The sequence below is a fragment of the Pinus tabuliformis genome, chromosome 6 (genome assembly GCF_031772625.1).
Source record: "Pinus tabuliformis cultivar Carrire ecotype Pingquan chromosome 6, CPIR1, whole genome shotgun sequence".
NCBI lineage: Eukaryota > Viridiplantae > Streptophyta > Pinopsida > Pinales > Pinaceae > Pinus > Pinus tabuliformis.
Window position 1 is genome coordinate 1,420,475,305 of NC_142292.1, and position 24,383 is coordinate 1,420,499,687.

The window sequence follows — 24,383 nt, forward strand, 5'->3', positions numbered from 1 at the left end:
CGCCATGGATGGATCATACTTTGTGTATATATATATATATATATATATATATATATATATATAGGGGGGAACTTGCTTGACAAGGCATGGGTAGAGCTAAATTTTGGTTCAGAATTTGTATAGTAGTGAAAACATATATATATATATGAGGAACCTGCTTGGTAAGGCATGGGCAGAGCTCAATTTTCAGTTCAAAGACATACTAGATCTTTTTAGTAAGCATATTGATTGTTTGATTCACTCTCTCTTTTGGTAAGTGAGTAAAGTCAGTCTAATGAAAGAAGAAAGTGGTACTCAGTCTAGCGACTTAGATTAGAGAATAAGAAAGTGTTAGTTATGTTCCTCATAGTCAAGTCTTGCCTATATAAAAGGAAGAAAAGTTAAAGTGTTGTGAGTGAAGCTCAAGCTCAAGTTCAGTCACAATTCACTTAAAGTCAAGTTCCAGCTGCTTAGCTTAGAGAAAGCTTCTTTTTGGGAACATAATATTTCCCTTTCATATGCTAAGTAGTGTTGGCTCTAAAGTGAAGCTCTTTAAAGCTTTGTAAACCAGTTATCCTTAAAAAAATCACATAGGCATTGAATTTCTTATATTTAAAAAGGCGCTTAAAGCTTAGTTTTCGCTCAGTAGAGATAGATTCGACTTTAGGCTTTTGAGCAACCACTTTCGGTTTTGGATTTCAGAGACAACTAAAAGAAGGTTTTGTCTTTCAGTTACGGGTAGAGCTCAATTTTTAGTTCAAAGACATACTAGATCATGTCTAGATATAGGGCAAGTTCAAAGGGCACTACAAATCCAGGTGAGGGAAATTTTAATTCAATTGTTGTGAATTCTCAAGTGAAAAAAAGGTTGTAATTGGTGTGCAAAGTGTTCGAGTTCCCTCAATGGCTATCGAGGAGGGTTTAAAAAAATTCCCAGCATTGGAATTTGATTGATTTAGTGTGATAGGAGGAAGAGGATTTGTGGCTCATCACGATGCTCAGAAACTTCTGGAATCCATATGAACCCCAATGATATGCTCGATATTTTCAACATCAGTCATTTGATTCATTGGCAATCAAATTTCTTGAATGAACAATAATTTTTGTTCAAACAACTAAACCCATGTCTTGTTGATCGAACCACGAGATAAGACTCGGGTCATCCAAAGAAGTCCGCAAAACTAGCCATGACCACTGGATGTGATATGCATAGTGATAGATTTGACATATAGATCCAACTCAAAGTGCACGAGCAAGATTCCTAAATTCATTCAAGCAAGATTGCAAAGTCTTCAGATGCTTTTGCATGACTTGGCGTTCATTCCTAAGAAGGTCCACAACACCAGGTGGAACAAAGATATCCATAAATGTTTCATTAGTCACAGTAAATAGCTCCACTCCCAGTGCCACTAGTAATTTATCTCAAGAAGGAGTTAGGAAGCCAGCATGGAGACAACTGTGAGACAATCTAGGGGTTTTTTCCACCTCCTTAACTCCCTAAACTTGGCTTGGGATCAACATATCCTCTCTCACTAGTTTGAGTTAATTGACGATAGAGTGACTCTTAGTCCAAGTAAATATCAAGAAGGACAAGATCTGCCATTTTCGAGGTCAAGGAGGGAACCATTCCTACTTTCAAGGGAGTTTCTTTAGCTACCCTTTTGTATAAATAAACTAGAAGAAGAGCTCATTAGGATTCAATTTTTTTGTTCAGCTAGGTGTAGCTATTGAGCTCCAAGCTTGACATTTTTATTTTCAACTTTAATGTGATGTATTAGACCTGCACTTTTTGATAATGAGAAGTTGGATTTTAATTTGCATTTGAGTTAGTTTCAAAGGGCTGAGACTCTTGGGTTTGCGCACAAGCCAGAGGCTTTGGTCCCTCTTCTTATACTTATGTTTCTTCTTGATTCCAAGCATTTCATAGTTTCTTTCATTTCAGTAGAAATTAACCTATAAAATCATGTGGTTGCAACCTCTACATCACCTCTCTTGTGGGAGAATGAGTGGAAGGATTCACAACCACAACCCAAAAAGATTGTGTTTATGATTTCTTGGAAATAGATTAGTGTTAGTTGTCATGTTTTACATTTTCTTTATGTAGTTTAGAAGTTAGTTTAGTGATTGGATCAGTGGTATTACATGAATTAGATGTCATTTAAATTCAACTCATCTTTTCCATCATAAGTTATTTCATTTTGTAAATGATAAATGGATGCATGCATGTGATTGATTACAATGTTGATTGATCTGCAGGGAAGGGAACCTTCACCACTTCCATCCTGAGCTCTTTCATTTTCTCCTTCCACCTCCAAACTCTGTCCCAAAAACCCGGTTTTATAAGCTATTCTTCCTAGGCCACCTCCAAGCCTAATGAATCTGCCAATTTGATAAGGTATCGATTCGACCTACCTAATTTTTAAAACCATCTTATTAATTTCACAAGTAAAATGGTTGGTAGCTTTATAAACCACACAAAAAATAAAAAGACTAAGCTTGCTTTTTAGGGCACAAAATGGAATCAAACCCTAGATAGATCCAAATTTTAGATTGTTATCCTTTTTCATGTCATCTGAAAATGAATTAAATGTCCCTTTGAAACCTAGACATGGAAAGGGCTAATACGTTCTAACCATTTTAGGTTGGGGTAAGCGATACCAATGCAAGATATCACCTAGAAATTATAGTATATCAAAGAAATTATTTTCAAAACTATGTAAAACTTTGATAATTGGTTTTAAAGCTACGAAGACCCAAATTATACCCAGTTAATAGGGTTTGCATGGCCACACTGTGAGGGATAATATGTTATTTACTTGGGTATGAGATACATTGAACAAAATTGAAAAATTCAATCTCCTGATAGACATGATTCAACTAGTCTTCCTTGAAGATTAAAAGAACAAAAAAATGTTCATGTCAATACAGAGCTTTTGAAACATGTTTACTATAGTCCCATTTACCACTTTTGGTCCCTCGTAAGCATTCAAATTTAATAGCAATGTCAATTTATCGCATTTAGTTCTACCCATAATGGAAAATAATTCTTTCCATCTTAAACATTACAAACTTAAGCTACATGTGGATCAAATCTTAAGTTGGAATGAATGCCATTCCCCTTGATTTGAACCCTTATCAGATCCAAAATTAGAATTGTCCAAGTAGTAGAACATAAGCTCTAAAAGGGATTAATATTTCCTACCTTATTCCTTATTGAGTTCAATTAGTCCAATGATAAGGGACTTGGGACCTAGAAATCTTAATTACTCAAAGAAATATATGATTTCATACAATAATGTATGGCACAAAAATAAACCACCTCGAAAACACTTATTCATATGCCTAAGAGATCATCCTTAGCATTAAAAACTCAAAACAAGTTTAATTTTTTTTCAATTTTGGAAGAGGAAAATATTGATTTTCCTTGATTGGCCTTTGAGAAATGCACACGAGGTCCACTTATATTCATTAAATAAGGAAATTGAAACTACAACTATGTCATTTTCCACCCTAACCACAAAACCCATATCTTGGAATTTTCTATATCATCGCCAAATGCACATAGCTAATATGCCAACTCAACATTTTCAGTGTTTTGATAAAATTGGATCAATGTCACCAAAATGAAAACAATACCTTCTAGGAGGTCCAAATTAAATCCTTTCAATTACTAATTCTTATTCTCATCACTTTGAAATTGAATTTTTTTTGTTATGCAAAAAGAAGACAAATCTTGCAAAATGCAGACTGCCAAATTAGGTTGAGTGCCTTACCAAAATGCATGTTGGCCTTGTCAAATTGCTTGCTCAAAAAATTAAAACTTAAAATCCTGTATTCCTTCAAGTTGTGCACAAAACCCAGATGTTAGTTTTCACCAGACTCTCACGCTCTATAAGATTCATAAATTCCAAAATAGTTTGACCAGTAATTCTGCAGTTTTTATGACATAAATCTGCAACCACTAACACTCTAGGATCTGATGGTTAGCTCAAATCCAATTCTGTAAATTGTTTAGTCTTAATCATGATGTACTCGATTCTCTCATATGATTAGATTCCAATATCACACCCTAAAAGTCTTATGTTCATAAGTTTCATATTTGAATTCAAGCTTTTGTGATCCATAATTTATTAATTTATGAATATTTTCGAAAAAAATCACATTGCCAATATTGACCGAATATTGGTAATGTGTTTTTTTTTATAGAAAATCTTCATAAATTAATAAGTTTTATATTTACTGCAAACAATAGAGTAAATGCAAACTAGATTTGGCAATAATGCACTCCTTGAGCAAGTTAAACCCGTTGAAGCTTGTTGGTTGTTACTGAAGACTTATATTAACACAGAAGATATTCATAAATGTGTGAAATATAGTTTTCAAGACCGGATGCTTCTACATCAATGAATGGACAACATCACACTTCAGACTCTTTGTTTAAACTTTGATGTAGCTTTTAACAAATAAAGGATGTTTATCCTTTGTTAAAGCTCTAGAATGGTTCAATTTTGAAAACAAAATGTGGTATCTATGTGAATCAGATCAATGATAGAGAATCAAGAATGAATTATAAAAGTGATGATCATTTAATTTCTTATTTGTAGTGGGAGAGAAGCCAAAGCAAGTGATAACAATTGTTTCCAGGTTTTTTCTTTGACAATTTTCAAGGGAGAGAATTGAGTACATGGTAGTAATGACCATTTGATTTTTGATATATAGAGTGAGACAAATCCTGGAGCAAAGGAAAATGTCATTTTCTAGACTCTGAAACCCTTGGTTGGCATTCCTTATTATATATATGGAATGGTCACATCTTAAAAGTAATGGTTGAGGGCCTGTCTAAGTTTGTAGTACAATGGAGTTCTAAGGCTTTCATGGATGGCACAAATAATCCTAAAATTTAAACTTCAGTGTATGCTGATGAAGAGTTTTTGTGCCCAAATAACACATTCGAGTTGGAATTTTTAGGCTCCTTGTTTTGACCTACATGAGAATTAGATACCAATGGCATTTTCCTCTTCCGCCCTCCCAATTCAACTCCAATACGCCCACTGGCAATTCCGTATTCCTTTTTCTTTGTTGCACTGATCTCACTGCTTGGTTGATTCGACGAAGGTGTCTCAGGGACAATCAATTGACTTTCTCTAAGTGGATCTCTTGAATCAGACCCTTTGTTTGGTGTTGCTTGTAGGTGCCTTGGCGGAGCAACATTCTCATGTTCCTCATCCAATCCCTCTTCTTGGGGACATCCTAGATCTTCAGAAAGGTCCATAAACATTGGAGCAGACAATTGAACCTGTATATTGTGGTTGATGCTCCAAATCCAAAAAATCCATTTCCCATGTTGTATTCTGGCCTATAAACCTGAGAATAAGGACTTGTCACCGAGTCCAAATGATGCCTCACAAGCTCCTTGCATTTATTTGTCAAATTTTGGATGAAATGGTCATAGGCCCACCTCAAAGTAGCATGAAAAGCAATATAGCCTCCATCCCAAGCAGTGGTTCTTCTCTCATAATCATAAGAGTCTTCAATTCTTGTGTGCTTAATTGCAAGTTCAAATTTAAAAACAACAACAATTGTACGCCTCAAAGTAGGATCAACTGCACGAATTGTGTCCAACCAAAGTGAAGAGCACCACTCCACACTACTTTGTTGAAGGAATATAAGTAAACGATGTTGCCAATGCCTTTACCATAGCTAAAATATCATCTAGTGTACTTTCTGGTTCACCCTTCTTTGCCTCGAGAACGAATCCAGGGGTATCAATGATTGTCAAATTTGGGCAGTAGGCATACTCTGCACGCATCACAATAGGCTTCGCAGAAAATGCAACTCACATTTTCTTAAAATGCTCCTATGTTTTGCTTCTGATGGCATCAGAAATAGCATAAGACAATGCAATTAGAGCTTCATAGTCATCAGAATCCTCATCCCGAAACTAGCAGCGGAGTTCTAGAGCTAAAGGGTCGTGCACAATTTGCAGCATCAACGACTTGCGTGTTCCCATTTCGAAATTTCTGACATTAAATCTGAAGCCCAGTAGAGCTTCTAGTAGAGAAAATTTTCCATCATACTAGCCATTGAGGGAAACGATCTCGGGAATTAGGAGCTTCTCACCAAATGCCACAGTTAGACTTCGAATCGAGATCAAACATCCGACGATGCATAGAAGCTGTCAACATATCTACTCTGTTGAGATTGAGAGTGAGATTCTTGCCTCTGGATTTGGCTGGGTGTTGTCATGGATGCCTTTGTCTCGAGTGTGCTGCACTAATGAATTGAATCCCTCAACTCAATTGAAAAAATGTGAGGGGATCAAAGCTTTTTCGCTAAGAGAACTTCAACTATAAACTCCTGTAGCTTCAGGGACTTTAATGTTGAACCCTCCTCGACTAGGTGTTGATGTCAGCAACAAGGTGGTGTTGGATAAAGGTTAGGATGAAGAATGCACTGGTTGGAGGTGAAGGTTCTTTAAAGTTCATCAACACTGAAACCACCATGACTACTAGGGGATGCCTTCTCTACGCAAATGGGCCTGTGTAGTGCAAAAATAGGTTGAAAGAGACAACTTTAGATGTCAGATGAGGTGTCAGATATCAATTGGATAGGTGTTATATATTAATTGGACATGTGTCAGATTTTAATTAGCTTGAACGATGAAAAAAAAAGCTTTTTATTTGTTGGGGTGAACAATGTTAGCTCACCCTAAGCCTGCAAAGAAAACACCTTTCGACGTAAATATTTTATTTATGGTTGAGAATGAGAATGGAATATTTTTACCACTTCTCCTTAGTATGGCAACTGATAGTGAGATTATTGATGTTTTATAATACTTTCAATTAAAAAAAACAAACATGTATACTCAATTTTTTATTTTTTATATATATGATGCGAAATATTTTATTTATAGTTGAGAGTGAGAGTGAAATATTTTTACCACTTCTTCTTAGTATGGCCACTAATATTGAGATTATTGATGTTTTATAATACTTTTAATTAAACAAATTAAACACGTATATTCATTTTTTATTACTATTATATTAGATGTTATATATATATAATTTTAAAGGGACATGTGTCAACTCCAAGTTGAGCATAGACGGAATTACACATCTCCTTCATACTGGTTGTAGAATGGGACTTAACCAGAATTGTGGTTGTGATTGCAAGGTGATCAATATTGAACCAACAGTCCATTTAGAGTAGACATTATCACGTGAGTCTTAATTGACTTCCTTCTATAATTGCAATATCTCGCCCAATATCATTTTGAGATTTATCATCATTGTTGATATCTACAAGCAATTTTTAAAGAAGACTTTGGAGGTAGTTCGAATTGTAGGTTTTAACCCTATACAGAAATTAGCTGCATACGAATTCTAAAACACAGAAAATAAACAATAGCGAGAGCATAACACATAAAACACATATACACGGAGGTTTTGCCCTGGATCCCAAAATTGGGACTACCAGCTTGATTTTTCATTATGTTCCTTTCAATGTTACAATACATGCCGAAGCATTCAATACCATGGACCGAAAAACCATCGCGTCCAAAACCATGGACTGAAAACCATAGGTAGGTTCGCCCAACCTAATATAGGGTCAAATTTTTCTTTTCCTCGAGGCGCTGCCCCAAACCCCATAGATGGACTATCTGCCCCCCTCAAACCCCCTGAATAGGGGGTGCTGCCACCTCCCCTGTGACCCCCCAATTGTGCAATCGATGCAACAAAGGGGGGGCTCTACCCCCCTCTAACATTCTCCCACTTGTTGTTTTCTTTCCATAGGGGGCCACAAGAGAGCTTAGTCATTTTTCCAGCCCCCGAAACGCCCATTGTTTCCCTACACCAAGAGAACTTCTCAGAGCTCACAGATTTTGTCAATGTATCTGTAGTATTCTTCAAAGTGTCCACCTTTACCAGCAACACCTTTTTGTCTTCTATCATATCCCTCACAAAGTGATACTAAACATCAATGTGCTTTGTCTTTGAATGATAAGCTGGGTTCTTTGCCAAGAAAATTGCACTTTGCCTGTCACAGTCTATCCTTATAGCTCCCTGTACTAACCCCATACTTGAACACAATCTCTGCAACCAAAATGTTTCCTTGCTTGCATGAGTGGCTGCCATGTATTCTGCCTCCGTAGTTGATAGTGCCACTACAGATTGTTTCTTACTCATCCAACTGATTGCACCTCCAAATAGGTTAAACACATAACCACTTGTAGATCTTCTCTGATCCAAATCTCTAGCCCAGTCTGCATCAACAAAGCCACGTATATCTGAAACTTTGTCCAATCCTGGTCTTCCTTGGTAGCACAAACCATAATCACTAGTGCCACGCAAATACCTGAAAACCCGCTTCATTGTTGTCCAATGCTCCTTCCCTGGTTTTTACATAAACCTGCTCAATACTCCCACTGCATGTGCAATGTTTGGTCTAGTACGGACCCTTGCATACATCAGGCTACTGACTGCACTTGCATATGGAACACGGGACATATCCTCTTCCTCTTCTTGTGTCTTGGGACACTGTTCAACAGATAAATTTACACATATAGGAATAGGAACCTTCACCGATTTACTATCATGCATATTAAACCTCTGCAGTATTGTCTCGACATACTTCCTCTGGTTTAACTAGAGCTTCCTCTTTGCTCGATCTCTTTTAATTTCCATGCCCAAAATATTGTTTGCAGCACCAAGATATTTCATGTCAAATTTGGAGGACAATTGGGTCTTCAAATCCTGGATAATTTCTTTGTCATTTCCAACCAACAACATATCATCCACATCCTTGGTGAATGTTTTAACGCATACAGAGACTTCTTTAACTTGCATACCAATTCTTTCTTACCCTTCACCACAAAGCCTTTAGGTTGCTTCATGTAGATCTCCTCTTCCAGATCCCCGTGAAGAAATGATGTCTTCACATCCATCTGTTCTACCTCAAAATCAAAATCAGCAGCAACAGATAAAAGTAATCTAATAGAAGTTACCTTGGCAACAGGAGAAAAAATATCACCAAAATCAATTCCTGGCACCTGGGAATAACCTTTTGCTGCCAACCGAGCTTTGTATTTCTCCACCTTTCCTTCTGCATTTGTCTTCTTCTTGAACACCCATTTGCTACCAATGGGTTTCCTTCCAGCCGGCAACTCCACCAGATCCCAAGCCTCACTTTTGTGCAAAGATGCCATTTCATCAACCATGGCCTCTTTCCAGAGTTTTCCATCCTCTGAATCTATTGCTTCCTTCACAGTTCTGGGATCATCATCAGTAATAGATAAAGCAAAATTTGAACAGAAAGCAGATGGACTATACCTTTCTAGCTGCCTTCTTTCTCGAACTGATCTTCTTATACCCGGAGTTTGTGGCTCTTCATCTTCAGATTCCTCCTCTATTGTAGAGTCTGATTCTTCCTCCTTCTGCTCAAACTCTATCTTCTCAGGTTCCTTTGGTTGGACTTCATGTTTAATAATATCTTTCACCTCTCTGAACACCACATCTCGGTTGTACACAACCTTCCTTGTTGCTGGGTTCCAAAGCTTATAACCCTTTAAACCATCCTTATATCCAATAAAGATGCACTTTTCAGATTTACTATCCAACTTGGTTCGTTTCTCCTTTGGAACATGTACATATGCATCACATCCAAATACCCTCAGACATGAAAGAGAGGGTTTCTTACCAGTCCATACCTCTTGTGGAGTCTTATCCTCCAACACTGATGAAGGTGATCTGTTGACCAAGCAACATGTTGTCTCCACTGCCTCTGCCCAAAATTCTTGTCCTAAGCCGGCACCACTGAGTATGCTTCTTTCCCTTTCCATCAACGTCTTGTTCATTCTTTCTGCAACTCCATTTTGCTAAGGGGTATATGGAGTAATCTTCTACTATGCTATACCACACTTCTTATATAATTCTTCAATTTCCTTACTGCATAACTCTCCACCGTTATCTGTCATCAGTACCTTTATCTTCTTCTCTGTCTGGTTTTCCACCAGAGCCTTAAATTCTTTAAACCTGTCAAAGACTTCAGATTTCTTCTTATGGAAATATATCCATGTATTCCTTGAGAAGTCATCTATAAATGATACATAGTACACAGACTTACCCAGTGATGGAACCTTCACAGGTCTAAGCACATCACTGTGCACAAACTCTAATATTTGTTTCGCCCTCTTACCGCCAGAGGGGAAACTCACCCAATTCTGCTTCCCATATACACAATTTTCACAGAAATCAAAATCCAGAGATTTATTACTCACACCTTCTACCATACCTTTACCATGAAGTATTTGAAGGCCCTTCTCTCCAATATGTCCAAGCATTTGGTGCCACAACATCGTCTTCTCTCTAGAGACCACTAGATTTTTTGCTCCACTTTTAGGAACCATAGAACTGTTGCACCCATCAACAACCGTGCTACCTTGCAGCTTGTACAGAGTTCCAAACCGAACTCCCCGCATCAATACTAGTGCTTCCCGAACCATCTTGCAGGTATCCTTCTCGAACACTATTTTTACACCTGCATCATCTAGCCTGCTTACAGAAATATGATTTCTGGCCAATGTAGGAATATGTAGGACACCCGAAAGTGTTCTAACCTTTCCACCTTGCAACTTCAACTTTACTTTTCTGCTACCAGCGATTCTAGCCTTCCTATCATCCCCTAAGAAGACATCACCACCATCGTATTTCTCATACTCGTAGAACCACTCTCTATGGGGAGTGAAGTGAAAGGATGCACCTGAGTCAATCAACCATTCCTCATGATCTACATGTGTACTTGAAGAAGCCAAGTACACATCCCCACCTTCATCTGAGGTGGTTTTCGCCTCTACAGAAGGAGCGTCATTAGATCCCTTTCCTTTATCAGGAGCTTTAGATTTACAGTCCCTTTTGAAGTGCCCTTCCTTTCCGCATTTCCAGCATACCACCTTTACAGGTTTTCCTAGAGATTTAGATCTCCCTCTAGATTTAGATCTCCCACTCGATGACTTATTTTGTTTATGTTCTGGGACCATCCTCGTACAGACAAGGCATCACCATTCTGGCTCTCCATATTTTTCCGTCTCATCTCCTCCATCAACAAGGATGAGACTATTTCATCAAACTGTAAGGCAGTTGCATTGCTGCCTATTGCAATAACCAGACTATCCCACGAATATGGTAGAGAACACAACAGACTAATGAACTTATCTTCATCTGAAATTTTGATATCAACAGATGATAACTGACTTACCATAGTATTAAACGCATTCAGATGCTCTGTCAATGAGTCTTCATCTTTCATCCTCACATTATACAACTTTTTCCGTAGGAATAGTTTATTCACCAGAGAATTAGATTGGTACAAAGTCTCTAACTTGTCCCACAAAGCCTTTGCCATAGCTTCCCCTGATACATTCAACAATACTGAATTTGAGACACACAATTGTATTGTGCTCTTTTCCTTTCAATCCAACTTCTTCCATTCTTCATCGGTTACCCATGTTGGTTTAGTACCCGAATCTACTGCGATCCACTGATCTTTATCCACCAATAGATCCTCCATCTTGAGTTTCCACAACTCAAAACTCTGACCATTAAATTTACCGATCTCTATCTTTCCATTGCTCGCCATCTTCTTTTACCACTAGAATCGATCTCGCAGATCTCCCACTGAATAGGGTCTAGCACAGGTCCGAGCGAAACACCTCAACAACAAAGGCATCCCCTTGAAGCCAAAACAAATCTGATACCAAATGTAGGTTTTAACCCTGTACAAAAATTAGCTGCATACGAATTCTAAAACACAGAAAATAAACAATAGCGAGAGCATAACACATAAAACACATATACATAGAGATTTTCCCCTGGATCCCAAAACCGGGACAACCAGCTTGATTTTTCATTATGTTCCTTTCAATGTTACAATACATATTTATACATGCTGAAGCATTCAATACCATGGACTGAAAAACCATCGCGTCCAAAACCATGGACTGAAAACCATAGGTAGGTTCGCCCAACCTAATATAGGGTCCAATTTATTTTTTTTTTCCCGGGGCGTTGCCCCGGACCCCCTAGAGGGGGACTACCCACCCCCCTAAAACCCCCTGGATATGGGGGGTTGCCGCCCCCCTTGTGACCCCCCTGTTGCGCAATCGACACAACAAAGGCGGGGCTCCGCCCCGCCTCTAACCCCCTGATTCACTACATAGGTTAGTCGTGGAAAGAATATAACACAACCCAACACGAATGCCAATATAATCTAATCCATTTAATGCTCGAACAACAAGCTCATAGTCTTCTCCTGGTCTAATCTGGATATATTTATTTATTTTTTTTGCTTGTTAAGACTAACCTACGTACCCACGGGGATTTGAACCGGTAACCTATCGCAAGGAGTGCCTTAACAGCGCACCCATTCACCGTCAATCCAAAGCCCCGTGGGCTGTCTAATCTGGATATTAAAGCATAAGCCTAAAATGGTATTTTAAATTTGCATGGTATTTGTGGGCAGAGAGCGAAATTTAAGTTAGTGGTGATACTAATAAAGACGGTGCAACGAAAAGGCCAATGTTGAAGTGTTTAGGGAGCTTAGTGTTCAAATGGAGCGTTAATTCTTTCAAAAAGAAGAGGTGATAGAAATACAATAGAAATATCATTTTTGCAATACCATACCCTTGTATGCAATAGTGACATAATCCTCGAACTCATAAATTCATTGTTCATTGTTTCAAATTTTTCTTGTATGGCAGTAGCCAAATTTTATTTTCTATATGTGTTAATGGCTACCGCTTTCATGCTTGAGGAAAAATAAAATGTTATATTCGACTTCCCTCACATTTTTCCAAGTAAAATTTACCAGTTAGGTTTTGGGCCTATTAATTTTTCTTAGGGCTATATTATTCTTTGCTTTAGATAATTGCATTTCTTCATTTACACATTAACTTCACCCCATAACATTAGATCATTATTCATATTTACAACATTATTCAACAACATATGCAATTACATAGAAATAAAAACATCACCATCAATGGAATGGAACATAAAGGAACAAATAGAAGAAAAGAATTCACACATATAGACATCGAGATTGGTTGGAGACCAGTGCAAAACCCACTATGGGGAAAACCCTTTCAAATTCTTCTTCTTATTAGATTTTCATTGAATGATTCAACAAAAGAGAGTACAATGATCCATATATTCATCCATACTACTATCCATCCAAAATAAACTAAACAATATCATGAGATGAACCCAACAATGCCAATAATCAAAACCCTGATTCAAAATCTTGCAATCAATTTTTATTTTCCGCAGTCAACTGTCAAACCTTGCGGTCAACGGATGAAATTTATGGTTAACAGCAAAAACCAAACCCTAGGTACCAACTGCATGCAAAGAGTATCATTTGTACTGATGTAACCCTTCAACCACGCGCATAGGCCTACATGCCTATAGTTATAACCAAAAAACGCCTATTTCATGCCCACAATCGGAAACCAAAAAACCTAGACACGTGTGTGAGCTTCGAACCCTGTAATTTGGACCTGTGCGAACCAATTTTTGTGAACTCCCTCAGAAATGTGCGAGTCAAAACAAAATAAGAGAATATAATAATGTCATGAGATTGAGGTCACTTGTATTATAGATTTCCAAGGGGGTCCAATTTGCTTTTGGGCCGACCTGATCCAATGTGCACATGTGGGATTTAATTCAAAAAGACACTTTCCCTTGTCCAAATTGAGCACTTCAATGGTCAAAATTGGTCCTCTCAAAAAGAGGAATTTAATCCCATGATTGGAATTTGTGACTAACTTTCCAAAAATTAACACTCACTCTCAGCTAAGGAAAAATTCTAATCATGTCATTATATCATGACCCATCTCAATAATCTTGTCATCCAATGTCATCACTGGTTCATCTTTACTTATCCCTACTCATCTATTTCTTGTCACTGCTCATATGTTGAACATTCTTGAATCTAAAAGAAGAATAATTTGACATTGGAGGGGAGCTCAATCTACCACCCTCTATCCATCGAGGAGCCACTGCTACCACCCAGAATCACTTCCAGTGGGGAGCCCAATGCTACCACCTGGGAAACTTTGCCAGTGTGGAGTCAATCTTGCAACCCGAGAAACTTTGCCAGCGGGTAGCTAATGTTATGACCTGGGAAAATATTCCAGAAGAGAGCCAAAGCTACAACTCGGGAAACTTTTCGAGGAGCCAATGCTACGACCCGAGAAACTCTGCCAGTGGGGAGCTAATGTTACAACCCGAGAAACTCTGCCAGCGAGGAGCCAATGCTACAACCTGGGAAACCTCTATTGATATTCCCAACGTGAACCTTAAAAGTTAGTGGTAGAACACCCGCATCTCTAGCTTGAGCTAGATGCCACTTACCATGAATAGTAAGGATCACGCCTAACTCAAGCCACCAACACCCATTGGTCAGATGGGTGGGAAAGACAGATGCTAACTCAGGTATAGTTTGCATAGACCAAGATATGGGAGAAAAATCTATGACCCTATGGGTAACATATAGGGGTGATACCCTATTGTCCAGAGATCCCTCAAGCCTAGGAGCCCTTCATCTCAATTCCTCACCTTAGGAGCTCAAACAGGGGGGAAGAGTCATCTCAGTGTACTCGATTAGTGGAGACCATTACTTCAGGAGGGTCACATCCATCAATCCATGTTTCTCTTTGTAGATCAGAAATATATCAACGTGATCACATTTGGTACCAACTTTATCGAAGAGTTTCCTCAAATGTCACCAAGAGCAACAGTCTTTTGTTTTCCTTGGACCAATGTAGAGGTTTGGATTGGTACTACTTCTAGGCTTCGGTAATTGTCTATCGAGGTTTGGGGAGCTTGATACAAACCTTACAATTATTTCTTAGAAACGTCCCTACTCATAGAAATCTTCCATCATCTACTCCATGTCTATAGGTTAATCAGACTCCTAGTGTACTCATGATCTCATGCATAAGACTTCAGATTTTGTGACCTGTAGGCACAACCGCACACAGAGGCCTTCTTTTGTGCAGTTGTGAGGCTTATAACCTCAAACTTAAGCTTTCTTCCATGTGGTTGCGGTTCAAACTAGGAGAACCCTTTTTGCTTAGATCAGAACCTGCAAAAAATTCTTCAACGACATCATATGCTCATTCATGTCCAGAATCCTTCCTTCAACATTCGGAGCTAGATGATAAAATCTCACAAAGTGTTTCTCCCTCTGAATGAGAAGTCTCTTCAATCATCAATATAAACCTACCTGTCATAACATTGTCATGCTACAACAAAACTATTAGATCACAAACTATATTAGGTTCTTAGACATATATCATAACAAGTCATCATCATAACAAGTCATCATCATATCATTAAACATTCATCAAGGGTTAGTTTCATATAAGAGTAGCTTCATACGTTAATAATCAAATCAGGGCTTCCAACAAAACCTTGTAGAAATTCCTTGTACATTCAAACTGCTTATGTAATATGCTAAAACAAAATACTTGAATCTACTCTACTCATCAACGGAAACAATTAATTAATCGAGAAATCATGAAGCATATAAGAGAAAGAATTCAATCAACACATTACACAATGATTTCTTGGGGAAATCCACAACTAAAAACCCCTGTTGTCTATATATTGCATTAGTCATGAAATATGAGAAGATTACAATGCTTTGCTCAAGCCCGTTCAACCTTTGCACTATCTCTGTTTGTCTCACATTGCTTCCTAGATAAGCCTTAGCCAATACTTAACCAATTTTCTGCTCGCCCAAGTCCCTATTTCCTTGCGTTGTTTCCTTGGGAATTAGCCCTTATTAATTATGGAAATTCTTCAATTGGAATTGCTCAATCCGTCATAGTCATTCCTCTCAGATTTGACATGCATTAGTTATTTATGAGTGAATCATTAGTTAACTAGTTGAACACATGAAGCAACACGCCACTTTTTGACCTCCTACTAGTTTCTCGATCAGTTGGAACTGGTTTAACTGGCTTTAACTCAGTTAAACTAAATTAATTAATTACAACTCAAAATAAACTCAACCAGGGATCCTATAAAGTAGGAGACACTCTACATGACTCATGTTAAACCCTCAACTCAAATTAACTAAGCCAACTAAGTCAAATTAACTTAGTTAGCTCGTACAGGTTGTCTTGTGATGGGGAATTACAATTTTATTCCTAATTTAATTCAAGGACAAAATTAAATTAGGATTTTCTTGTTGCATTTTCAACCAAACAAGAAAGGGATTATCAGATACCCTAATCCTGCCTCTATGGAACTCAAATTTTCCTCTTGACAGTGCCTTAGTCAAGATGTCTACATCATGTTCCTCTGTAGGAATGTACTCCAGCAACATGATTCCCTTCTTCACACAATCTCGTAGATGGTGATATTGGATGTCGATATGCTTGGACCAATCATGAAAAACTAAATTCTCAAAGAGTTTGATACAACTTTTATTTTCATAGTAAATCACTGTAGGATGCATTTGCTAACCAAATAACTCAATAAGGATATTCCTCATCCAGATACCCTCACAAGCTACTTAACTAGTAGCCATGTACTCTGCTTCTATTGAACTGAGTGCAACTGATCTCTGGTTCCTGTTCTACCAAGAAAATGTTGTTGACCCAATACTGAATATTCCCCGTAATGTGCTCTTCCTATTTGATGAAAACCCTACCCAATCTGCATCTGTGAAACCTTGCAGCTTTACTCCCTTTGTTTTTTTGTACCTGTTGATGGTGCAGGACCCGCCAAAATTCAGGGGATCTCCCCAGTATGAAGTCCCAACTAGACCTCACACTGTTTGGTGTAGGAGTCCCATCTAGTACAATGGCCCGGTCGCCAATATCTTAGAGATTTGCCTTAGCTCTTGTTGTTCATCACATGAGAGTGTTATGCTTGTAACTTCAAGAAAGCGAGGTGAGTATGCCTGGTGAGTGCGTAATGTAACTCTGTGTCTAGGTTCTCTTACTTTCAAAGGGGAAAGTGAAGTGAGCCTCTTGATGAGGTGGAATAGTCCCAACCCAGGAAGAAACACACTTGAAGAACAACAAGGGTCTATCCAACATCCAACAAAATAGTCCACAACGGATGTGGTAGTCGTGAAAACCAAAGTTCAAGGGAAAACACGTACATTTTCTAGTGAAGTAGTCCACACGGGGGTGGAGGTCATTAAAACCAAGAAAACACATGAATGGTTTGTCTAGTGTTCGACAAAGTAGTCCACACGGGTGAGATAGTAGTGATAAACAATACAACACATCTTCAACAATGTAAGTACCAAACTAACTAAAGTAGTTCAACTATCTTAGTACAGGTTAAAAAAACATGCATTACAAACGTTTAAAGAATAGTCTTACAAATGGATGCAAAACATGCGTGAAAACATGTTGACCTGAGACAAGCTTCTGAATTAAACAAAAGTTCCAAGACACATCTGTACACCATGAATCACTAGCCCCAATAGTGGGACATTGGAGCCACTCCTCGCTCCTCAAAGAACATACTACAGACTCTCAAGGATATGTGGGAGGAGCCAAGGTGAAAAGCCCTTTGCTCATACAGTGAAGGGGTATATATAGCCAAGGAGGATAACTGACCCTTGTGACCCTTCAACTTCCCTCATGACTGTTTGACTTAATATGACTTTTCAACTAATGTGTCCCTTCAAATTCGTATGTGCCTCTTGGACTTTCACATTACATTACATTTGATTACAACAAGTATGACCCATAGTAGTGATGTGGCCAAGACAACTCATGACACAAATCGACGTGACACTACTGACATGTATTGGCTAATTGTGGTGTCCGTGTCCAGTTGCTATGCTACTGAGTGATAGGTGTGCTCTTGGTGTAACATTGCTTCACCTCCGCATGGAAAAATACGCTGGGCCTTTGATGGTCTTGGTATTTACTTGATGGTGCATGTGTATGTGTCCCTTTTGCTCACTGCTCGATGTGCTTCAGACGTTCGTTCAATTGCGAGAAAGTCTTCTAGCATGCATTCCTTCTCCATCCTGTTCATCATCGAGCCATGTTTCATCAATGTACCTATTCTTGCAATCAGTCATGACAAGATGACATCAAATCCAAAATTATCCTAGTCTAACATGATGCATTATTTTTTGTTTTGGTGTAGGTGATCAGGAGAGGGATAAGGCACTGAAACTGCACAAAGCACAGCTTAGGTTGAGATGTGAGGCTCTGGAGCACTGTCAATAAAAACTGCGTAGATGTCACTGGGAGGCATATTTGCACAACCCAGCACATTAGTTACAACTGTGAGGTAAAACCTAGCTAGGAGGAAAAATTTCACAATTTCCAGGAGGAAGACAAGGAAGGGTGTTGGGGAACTATTGGGAAATTCTATGCATTTTTCAAGGTAAGGACTGAGCAGGTCATCCAGGGGTCCAGCTAGGGATTTGGGCAGTTTCTCCTAGGAAGACAAAGTCGGTAGCAGGAGGCACTAACAGACATTTCTGCGCAGTTTTCAAGAGCAGGGCTGGATCGGGCTGCGGGGAGTTGCTGGTCAGAACTGCGAATTTATGAGAGACAGTGTCGAGCAATCAGTTATGTGTAGTTTCTAGGATGAGTGCAGAGTGGGGCAACAAAGAGGTTTCTAGTCAATATTGCATAATTTTCAGAGGGATACCAGAGCAAGCCAGCGGGGGGGGCTGCTAGTCAAATCTACAATTCTCAGGAACAATGCAGTGATAGGTAGCATAGGCCTGACTCACAAGCTCTATGCAGTTTCTATAGATAGTGCAAGGCAGGAAGCTAGGCAACTTCTACGCAGATTTAGGGAGCAGTGCAGCCCCAGGTGACAGTACAGTTCAGGTTTTCCAGAACACTAGAGGGAGGCTAGATAGATGATCTCGCGAGAAGCGTAGAGTGGATCAGACTTGAGAGCAACTTTTGCGCACTTCTGGGAGAGAGTGGGATGGCTCACTTCCAAGATTACGGAGTACACATTGCCCTGGAGGAAAGCCTCAAGCTCTTCATAGTTATGGGCAACATAGTAGGGTCATTGAGATTGGGTTTTAGTTGAAGGAGGGTTGTCCGATCGACAAATTTTCAGGAAAAATGACTAAGTGTGAAAGCAAGTGAACTTGTGCATACATGACATTGTGATTACACACTTAGCATGACTCGATGACAAGACACCTAAAACCAACAAGACAAACATGTGCTCAATGAGACTGACTCAAAGGTTAAGTGCGACAAGTGTGACACTTGAGATAGATCTTCGAATGAACGTGACGACACTTGCACGGCAGTGTTTATAAATTTGTGTGTGAGTACAACCGATGTTATCAGAGCAAAAACAACTCATGCAAAAAAGGGTGTAAAGACTTGAAAAGATCTCATGGGATGAGCCCGAGTGTTTGCAAACATCAAGGGGAAAAACCAAGGAAGGCTCTGAAATTTGGATGCAGGCCAAAATTTTGGAGGGTGTTGTAGAGGCTACAACACTTGGCGACACACTGGTTGAATACTAGCTTCTCTGTTTTGGTTCATTTTCAGCACAGGGCCTTGGCCTTTCAGGGAGTATTGATTCGTTGCGTAGGTTACTTGGTCTTCCTCACTTATCCCATGGAAATACGTGGTTCACCTTGTACCAACTCAGTCAAACACCAAAATTTTCAGCTAAATCACAATGTTTCAAAATCGGGAAGGGTAGTTTGGTTCGTGAGCTTAAGACTTTTAGAGTATAAGTTTTCATCTCTAGTGTTTCTCCACTGCCAGTAGGTTTGGACAATACCCCAACTGAGTCACGCAATAATGCAAGCATTTCTTCACTGCCTTTAAACCTAGTCAGTACCTTGGTGGAGTTGCCTGCTTCACCTCTCTGTGCAGAAAGCCTTTCTCTTCTTTTGCCTACGTATTTTTTTGAAAGAGGATTGTGCATATGCACTTATTTATTTTTGGGTGGAAGTGGGATCCTGACTTATTGAGAGCAGAAGAGGTTTTTCCTTCAGAGAAGCATGTAATAACTATGATTTATGTTTGCTCGTTTAGATTTTCCCCTTCTTCGTTTTTACTAGTTGGATAAGCTTGATCACACAGAGTAGAAGATTGAGTACAGGCATGGGGTTTCCCAGTTTGGACACAAGTTCATGGTTTTTCCAGAGCTTCCCTTACAGACGGATCATATTTTCCATCCAAGCTTCATCGGCCAAAAGTTACAACCAAGCACAGAGAAGACGAACACAGGACTGGCCAAGTGCTGCAGTGTCACAAGACTCTTTAAATTTAGCCACATACTTATTCAAAATCCAAAACACAATATAGGACAACAATTATTTACAAAACAAAAATGACAAGACAATCAAAACAAAGCAAAGCGAAGTGAAGCAAAAACAACAAAGTAAAACAACAGAAAAAAAAATAAGCATGCTATGTACATAGGGCGAGGCGCGGCCCCAGATCATTGAAAATAACATTTTAAATCTTCGCCATTGACAGGAAGGTTGTCAATCCTCCCATCAAGTGATTGTAAGCGATATGTGTGTTGGCCAAGTTTTTCATGAACTATGTATGGACCAATTCACAAGGACTGGAACTTCGTATGTTTGCCTTTGTCTTCATGGGGTTTATCCCACTTCAAGACTAAGTCACCCACAATGAAGCTGACGTTCCCTGCAGAATTTTGATTGAACCATCTCTTGATACGGTTCTGGTGGAGTAAATTTTTTTCTTTTTCTTTCATCCATTCTTCCTGTAACTTGTGTAATGTGTCCATCCTACGTTGAACCAATAGACAAGGCTTTCCTCGAGATTCTTGGGACAATTGTAGAGCACACAAGTATATATTTGGTGGAAGGATGGTTTCTTTTCCATATACAAGGAAGTATGGAGATGTGTTCATAGAGGGCTTCGGTGTAACTTGGTCAATCCAAAGTGCATTCACCAGATCAGAATGCTAGTTTTGTTGCTCAGAGTAAATGGTCCTTTTTATGATGCGAATGAGATTCTTGTTTGTAGGTTCGGCAAGACAATTTCCCTACGGGTAGTAGTTAGCTAAATGCTTAAGGAAAATACCATATTACAATGCAAAATCATAAAGTTTCAACGAAGAGAAGTAAGTTGCATTGTAAAAAACAAGTGATATAGGAATGCCAAACCTCGAAATGATGTTTTTATGAAGGAAGCTAATGACTTCCTGGTTGTTCATTTGTTTGAGCAGAACTACTTTTTTCCACCGCGTGAAGTAATCTATAGCAATCAGGATGTAGCGGTGCTGCTTTGATGAATGTGGGAATATTTCCCCAATGATGTCTAAGCCCCATTATTGCAATGGTTCGTCCACTACAAGAGGCCGCAGCGGCGTTGCTAACCTTGGAGTTTTGTCGGCATATTTTTGACAGACCAGGCACTTGTGGGCATAAGAGTGTGCATATTTAAGTAATGTGGGATAGTAGAAACTAGCTCTCATGACTTTGTGCACAGTTGTGTTACCCACGAAGTGAAATCCGACTAGTTCGTCATGCATATCACGTAACACTCTCTCTGAATCTTGTGCCTCCAGGAACTTGACCAAATTCCGTTGTTGTGCTTTTTGTAAAGCTTCGTGCACCAACTGGTAAGGTAAGGCTTTAAATCAAAGTGCCCTCTTCTGCTGCATGGAGAAGTGACAGGGCATGGTGTCATTCTCAAGGTATTGGCACACTTCTTTGCACCAAGATTTGTTGTGCGAAGTGGGTGGTGCTCGCTCTACATTTTACATGTTGATTTCTTGCTCCCAACCAACGATCTCTTCTTCTTCCTCTTGCACGTGTACCACTTCTGCTACTAGTCTGTAGAGACTGTGATCCTTGATAGTGTGATCTGACTTGATGTCAAGATCATACTCTTGTAGTCTTGTCATCCTGTTCGCACGTCTTTCACCTAGCTCTTGTTGAACAAGCAATGATTTGACTGCTAGGTGCGGTACAAAGACTATGCAATGATTTTTTAGCAGGTAGGGTTTGAAATGTTTCACCGACTTGTAAACAACATATTATTTTTTACCTAAGGTGGCATAGTTGAGCTCAGGTCCCTGCATGCTCTCACTCATGAAGGATATGGGATGTTCGTTGTTCATATCATCCTTCTGTGTGAGCACTGTAGTGAGTGAATTTTTGGAAGAGAATGTATAAAGCAATAAATCTTTATTGAAATCTAAGTTGTATAGCGTAGGTGCATCTGCAATCACCTACTTGATACGAGAAAATGTGTCCTTTTCCTTCTTCCCCTAGTTGTAGACTGCATCCTTCTTGATCATGTCTTGGATAGGTTTAACAATTTACGCATAATCTGAGATGAACTTCTGGAGGAAGTTGATCTTTCCCAAGAAGGACTGCATAGCTTTCTTGTTGACTGGGTGAGGAATCTATGTGATAGTCCAAACTCGGTCTAGATCAACCTTGATGCCACTCTTGGTGATGATATGCCCAAGTAGGTTCCCCTTAGACACTGCAAATACACTCTTCTTGGGATTCAATGATATCCCGTACTTTCAACGTCGCTCAAAGATCATTTTAAGATGGTGTAGGTGGTCTAAACGTTTTCTGGAAAAGGCTTTCATGTCATCAAGGTACACCACCACGCTCTGTCCAATGAGCCCATGGAAGGCGATGTCCATAGCGCACTGAAAGTTTGCGCTTGCATTTACAAACCCAAATGGCATTCTTCGATAAGCGAATGTACCCCAATTGGTACAGAAAGTAGTTTTAAGTTTGCCAGGTTCTGCTATCAGAACCTAGTTATATCTAGAAAAATCGTCAAGGAGAGAAAACATTTATGCTCCAGATATTGTCTGCAAGATGTGCTCCATAGACGGAACAGGGTAGTTGTCTTTGTTCGAGGTCTGATTCAGATTTCGAAGATATACACACAAGTAGATTTCCCCAGACTTCTTCCTTACAGGAACTAAGTTTGAAACCCAAGTAGAATGACAAACCTTGTAATTGATCTGAGCATCCAACAACTTAGTAAATTCTTTCTGTATGCAGGGTTCAAGTGACAGATGGACTTTTCTGAGCTTCTGCTGAAATGGCTTGAACCCTTCTTTGATCAGAATGATGTGTTGGATTATTCATGTTTCATATGTTTTCAAGACATTGTATGTCCACACGAATACATCATGGTACTGTTTGAACAGGCGAACAAAGGCTTGTCGCTCTTTTGGTGTGCAATAGGTGCCGAGATTTACGAACTCCAGATCTCTTTATGTTCCCAAGTTAATTTGTTTATGCATCAGTGTGGAACTGTGGGTTTTAGTGTTCTGCAAGTCATATAGTTTCTCGAGTGAAATCACACCCTTGGGGATGAGGTTTCCTTTGTTTTCATCAAGTGTGTCTTGCAGAGCCTGCTTGTGCACGTCTTCATCAATCGATGCATCTTTTAAGATGTCAGTGTTAGCCATGAAATGCAATATTTGTTCATCATCATAAAAAACATGCAAATTAGTGATGTTTTCAGGGATAGATGGCTTATACAAAATTTCAATAGTAAATCTATCCCTAAGCAGTGTCATCCTAGCAGTTGCATTTTCCAGAGCATCTGTAGCTGCATTGCACATTCTTGGTATAGAGATGATATTAAAAGCTTGGAAATTAGAGATAAGCCGCCATACCTCTTGTTGGTAACTCTTAAGACAAGGTGAGACATAGTGTATGGTGTTACGTACTTGTCATACCACAATCTCTGAATCACCTACCACTTTCAACATAGCAACGTTGAGGCTGAGGGCTTTCTGTAAACCCAAGATGAGTGCTTCATATTTGACAGTATTTTTCATGCACTCGAACTCCAAGTGGCTTGAGACTAAGTGTTTTCTTTTCCTTGGGTCGATCAAAACACACCTAGCTCCAGATCCATCCTGTGTTTTGGATCCATCAAAATAAAAGGTCCACAAGTCATCTGTACAAGGACCACTTGTCATGCTAGTACTGCTAACACTACTGCTACTATTGTTACAATGTATTGTACAAGTTTCATTTCAACTAGTTGGGCAAGGAAGGAAACCCAACTGCGCATCTGGTGGGGTGGGGCTCGGATGTGCAAGATAAAATCCCAGTTGCATGTCCAGAATGAAATTTCCGAACAGAAGTTCTGCGAAAGCCAACGGTTCACTGTGACCATTCAAGGGAGTAACGTTGTGTTTCATATACCTCTTGGATACACCTGAATCTAGTTGTTTCTTCCCTGGTACAAAAGCCATAAGTGTGACCAGTCTGTAGAAAATATCCTTGCAACTTACTTGAGCAATCTATGTTGAGCAATAGACCATATGCTTCTCGAATGTCCGCGATCACAATGTTGATGCACTGGTGAACTCGTCCATCAGAAAATAACCATATGATCACATCCTGAAGTTCAC

General features: G+C 39.2%; 1 pseudogene; it reads right to left on the reverse strand.

The window, feature by feature from the left end:
- Positions 1-4,879: 4,879 nt before the first annotated feature.
- LOC149263962 (dynamin-related protein 5A-like) lies at positions 4,880-23,801 on the reverse strand (annotated as a pseudogene).
- Positions 23,802-24,383: the final 582 nt, after the last annotated feature.